A 5,566-nucleotide genomic window follows, 5' to 3' on the forward strand; every position below is an offset into this window, starting at 1 on the left:
CTTGGGGATGGAGGGGAAGGCCAGGTCCCCCCCTCCCGCCCCCGTCACTTGGGGAAAAAGAAAAATCCTCCAAAACCAACCAAAAAAATAATGGAATTCACTATTGAATTTATGCGGGTAAAATAGTACCATCTGTGTTCTAGCGCTATGGTTTCTTCGATTTACTTTACTTTGAGAGCGATCTGTTGTGTAATAGGAAGGCACCTTGTTGAAAAGAAGGAAAAAAAGGAGAAAAAAAAAGTGTCATGTACACATACACAAAAAAAAAAAAAAAAAAAAAAAAAAAAAAGCACCCCAAAAAATGAGGAAAGAAAGGACGAAAGAATGAAAGAGAGAAAGAAAAAAACCTGCAAGAGAAGCCCCAGCCCACTGCGCTCACCGGTGGGGTTAGGGGACGACTTTTGGACAGTTTTACCAAAGAGCTGATGGGGCAGGTGGGAGGGAAGGGGAAGGGGTCTGGAGCGGGCATGGCCCCACAAACAGCCCCGAACCATTGCCAGAGGGAGAGGCTGGGTGAGAGGAGGGTGATGGAGAGGAGGAAGGGCCAGGAAGGGGCAGGTGCCAACCAGAACCAAAAAGGAACAGCAAAGCGAATCCCACCCCCAGCACCCCGCTCCCCGCCACTGGTGTTCCCCTAACATTGTTTCTTCTTGTCTTGTCGTGACGTGGTGACGATGGGGGTGGCTTCCTGAACCCCATCAGGTAGTATTCAAGGGCTGAAAAGCCAGGAAGGGGGCCTTGGTTTGGGAAGTGAAAAACATGCAGAAAAAAAAAAAAAAGAAAAAAAGAAAAAAAACCATACACACACACACACACACACAAAAAAAAAAAGTAAACGCCACAGGCCCTCAAGGATGCAAAGACATTTCTAGTGAGAACCCGAGAATAAAGGCTACCTCACTTGAGTTTTCAATTTTTGTGATTTGAAAATCACGTCTGATACCAAAGATTTTGTTGCCTTGTCTGGTCTGTGCTGGCAGCGCCGCTTTCCCTGCGCCCGTGCCCCATGAGTCCCCAGAGAGCGAGAGAAGGCGAGCGAGCGTCCCCGGGATGGCAGCGTGGTCGATGAGTGCCTTTTTCTTGTACCAAAGGTGTGTGGCCATTTCTTTGCTCCTCCGCTTTTGTCCTGAAGACTCACTGTTACCTCAGCTCTCCGAACGGATGGATTCTGGCAACTCTTGTAGTCTTTGGGTGTTGGGATGGAGAAAACAAAACAAACGAAAAAAACAAATTCTTGTCCTAATGGAAGAGAAAGCATCGCCCTTCCCTCTCGCTGAGCTGTATCCCCAGCGTGTTCCCCCCCCTCCCCCCCCCCCCCCAGTGTCCCTGTTTCCTCCAACCTGCCCCGATCCCCAGGGTCCCCCCTCCAGCTCCTGTCCCCAGTCTGGCCGTGTCCCACCAGCACTGACCTGGTGGCTCTGTCCCTTCTTGTGGGGACAGGGCTTGCTCACTTCTGGGACCGTGAAGTTGTGGCTTCCACCACAGGAGGTTTCTTCTCCACTCAGCTCAGACTCGAGCCTTGGTTTCCCTTTTTGGTAGCCCAGGGAAGGTTCCTGGCATTTCTTACCACTGGTGTTCTCCAAGCCTCTCTTTTAGTGAGCAGTTTGGAGCCTGAAGTGTTTCAGCAGGAAATGTTTCCAGGTTCCTGCAGAAGCAGTTTGGGCTTGTTGGGCGAGGTGGGGGCAGCTCTGCTTTAGAAAAAGGCAACGGGAGGACCCTCAGAAGATACTCTTCTAGAGGAATCCCCAGACGACTAGCTTAGGGAAACCTTGGGTTGAATTGTACCTACTTGGTTCTTTTACCTACTTGGTTTCTTTTTTTTTTTTTTTCTTTTTCTTCCCCTTCTTTTTGGGTAAAGATTTCCAGCCGCAATGGGAGCAGATTGGTGGCCTCACCATCCAGACGGGCTCCATGCAATGCAGCTTGCAGGAAATCACTCCTTTCGAATTGGACCAAACTTGGCCAAAATTGTGACCCTGGCCGGGACCCCCGCAGGGGCACCACAAGCTGGCCCCAGCCCCTGCATGCCCCTGAGATCAGGTCAGAGCATCCCCCCCTCACCTTCCCTGTCCCCTTCCCCTCCGCACTATTGCCTTGGCCAGATCCTGCCCGACCCCGCTTCTACCTAACACCCACATGGCTTGTGATACCAAAGACGTTCTCTATGCAGGAGAAAGCCTTCTTTACCACCCAGCACAGACCTTACAAGCCTTTGACAATGTTCTCTGAAATACCTCAAAATATTTAATGTATAGTTTATGTGATAAAAAAAAAAATTACTTAGCTAGTTTTTGGAATTTGTGACTTGAAGCTTTATACTGTTAAATTATAATTTTGCAGAAGACGGCATGTTCTTATTTCTTTGATGCGTTCAATGGGAGACATATTGAATGTTAAGGAAATGAAAGCTGGATAGTTTCACGATGAAAAAAAGAGAGAGAGAAAGAGAGAGAGAAAGAGAGAGAGAAAGATTAAAAAAGGACCCTTGGAGTTTACAGATTTCGTATTTAAACAAGTCCTTTTAAAAAAAAAAAGAAAAAAAAGAAAAACTAATAATGATGATGATACCTTTGCGTTCAGATGTGTTACTTTTCTCTGAGTCATGTCGTACAAGAGTATTTATTATATGTGTTCTGTGTTCAAATGTAATTTAAAGAAGACAAAAAAAAAAGACAAAAAAAAAAGACAAGATGAGAATTTGATTTATGCATGAAAAAATATACTCTTTCTTGAAGTAATGTAATAATTATTCGGGGAGGGGTGGTTGGGTGGGAGCGGGAGGGGACAAACTGTGCTTTTTTTGTCCATGATTTTGGGTTGATTAGGACTTCTCTGCATGGATCATTTTTTTATTTTTTATTTTTTTTTTCCAAATCACGCAATCATGGGAGAGTCGTCCTTTATCCCCTTGTTGGTTTGCTCGCCTCGTTTCTTCCTTTTCCGTTCTCTGCCCATCACGTTGCCCCAGCAGAGGGGCTCTGGGGAGCACGGGGGGACGCAGCCCTGTGCGTGCCCCAATCTGGGTACAGGTGTCTGGGACACGGGACCCCACTGTGCACCCACCTGTCCACCCATGCCAAACCAACCTGCCAGGTCCCGTACCTCTTGGGTTTGGGGCTTTTTTTTGTGGTTTATCCAGATCTGTGTGTCAAACCCCAAGTGTCTTCGTGCAGAAGAGAGACAGAGACAATCAGCCACCTCCACCTGATTTTGTGACGCCCCAGGCTCTTCATGTGCTCTGAGACAAGGGAAATGGTCCTGGTGCCCCAACGCTCCCTGTGCTGGAACCCTCTGGGCAGTGGAAGCTTTTCCTGCTGAGGATGACGAGGTGCTGGATCGGGCTGCCCAGAGAAGCTGTGGATGCTCCATCCCTGGAGGTGTTCAAGGGATGGGGCTTTGAGCAGCCTGGGCTGGTGAAGGATGTCCCTGCACATGGCAGGGGTGGGACTGGGTGATCTTCAAGGGTCCCTTCCATGCCAAACCATGCTGTGCTTCTATGATCGCCCCAAGCTGCTGTCCCTCGGAGTGGCCTTGAAGACCTGCCTCCGTCCTTGCCCTCCATGGGAAGAGGCACTGGAGGTGGTGCTGCATCAGTGTCAACCTGCCCCAGAGATGGACTGGAGTGACCTGTTTCCAATGGATTTCTACCCAAGGATGTATTTGGGTCAGTGGCATCATTCAGCTCACAGCATCTGCCCCTGTGAGGCTCTCCCATGCCACCTGGCCTGGCCCCAGCCCTTCACAGAGACACCTTCTCCATCTGAAGGGGTACAAAGAAGAAGATTCTGGCCAGAAGACGTGATCCTGGAAGACCCCATCTCACCAGCAGGTCTCAGAGGACATTGGGAGGGTCCCCTGCCTGCCCTGGGGAGCTCTCCCCAAATGTCCACAGAGTCCTCCTGAACAGGCTGCATCCCCTGCTCCTCTTCTTCCTTAAAGATGGGAGGAGAGTAAGAATGAGGAGTCATGTCTTTGGGGGACAGGAAGGTGATGGGGCCAGGAGGAAGCAATGTTAACTGCTTGTTTCCGCTTTCCCAACATGACAACAGCATTTACTTGGAAATGCCGATTCTTCAGTCTCCTTCTGCCTCTTCACCTCTCCATCCTTCACCTCTGTCACCAGATGCAGCTCCAAAGTTCAGCCCACTGAGAGGAGTGAGATCCCAGCTTCTTTGGGCCCCATCAACGTGGCCCCCAAAGGCATAGTAGGGTTTTTATCTGCATTTAAAGCAGTGTCCCTGCAGCCTTCGCCTTCTTTGTGGCCGGCACTAAGCAAGATGCTCAGTACCAAGTGGAGGGGGGACAGACAGGACTCACTGACTAAAGATTTGGGCTTTAGGAGGAGACGTGGTTTCTTCCAGCAGCACCATCCATCTACTAAACATCCCTTCTCCTGTCCTCTGGGGAGCTCTGCATCCCCTTGAGCCCCAGCTCTTCCTGCAAGACCTCTCCCAGGGAGAGAAGCTTTGGTGTTTGGCAGCCAAGACCTTGCTTCCACCCACAAGAAGCTCTCACCAAGCCTGGCGTAACCCACAGCCACAAGTCCTCGGTCCCTGCAGAGACCAGCGTGTTTCCACCTCCAGTTATGAACTGAGTGGCTTGGGAAACCCGGAGGAGCTGAGCACTGAGAGTTGTCCTTGTCCTTCAGCCCACCAGGACCCACTGGACCAAAGCTCTGCCCCACATGGGATCCGGCCTTGCCTGCTGCACACACCTACCAAAAATGCCTTGAGGAGCAACTTGCCACGATACCAAAGATTTTTTTTTTTCCCTGCAGTTAATGACAATCCAAATTCTGTCCTAAAGACAATTCTCTGGACCAGGGTTGCCCCAAAAGGCATTTTTGTGCTGTGGGGAACAGGAGCAGAACCAAGGCCCCATGGGGCACCTCAGAGGACAACGAGAACAGCTCCTGCCTGGTGGGGACCATCGGGGAGCAAAGCCTGGGGCTCCGGCTGCTGATGGAGGGCAAGGAAGAGGAGGGAGCCCGGGAACTCTTGCCCCACTGAGCCCCATGGTTCAGTCCGGCGATCGTGCCCTATTCCATTTGTGGAAGTTTTCAGGGATTGGGGTCATTTCATTACTTGTGAAGCCTCAGGCTGGTTTTCCCCTTTGGTCTTCACTGTTGGCTTTTGCATGTGCCAAAAACAAATAAATAAATCACTAAATTCTCAGCAGTGCAGCAAGGTCTCCAGGCTCACTGGAAGGAGCACAGGGCTGATGGGGCCTCAAAGCTAGGCTTTAGGCGTAGATATTCCATTATAACACAGCCAGAGCTGAGCTTTCCCAGCTCTAACGACGGCTCTGATGATGGAACACCAGCACAGAGGGGGCCAGGAGCGCACACTTCTCCATGCCAAGCCTGGGAGCATTGGGGTGAGGTCCTTTTTTTGCAATGCCTCTTCCTGAACAGAACTGAAACCCATGGGCACATCCAGCCCTGGGTCTGATCGGGAGGGCGATGGGGACAGCGTGCAGCCAAGAGCAGCCAAGCTGCGCTGCCCAATTCCCAGGTGCAAACCCTGGGTGTGTGCTGGGGTCTGCTTTTGGAGGCTACACCAAAGCA

Source organism: Aythya fuligula, chromosome 26 (genome assembly GCF_009819795.1).
Source record: "Aythya fuligula isolate bAytFul2 chromosome 26, bAytFul2.pri, whole genome shotgun sequence".
NCBI classification, from domain to species: Eukaryota; Metazoa; Chordata; class Aves; order Anseriformes; family Anatidae; genus Aythya; species Aythya fuligula.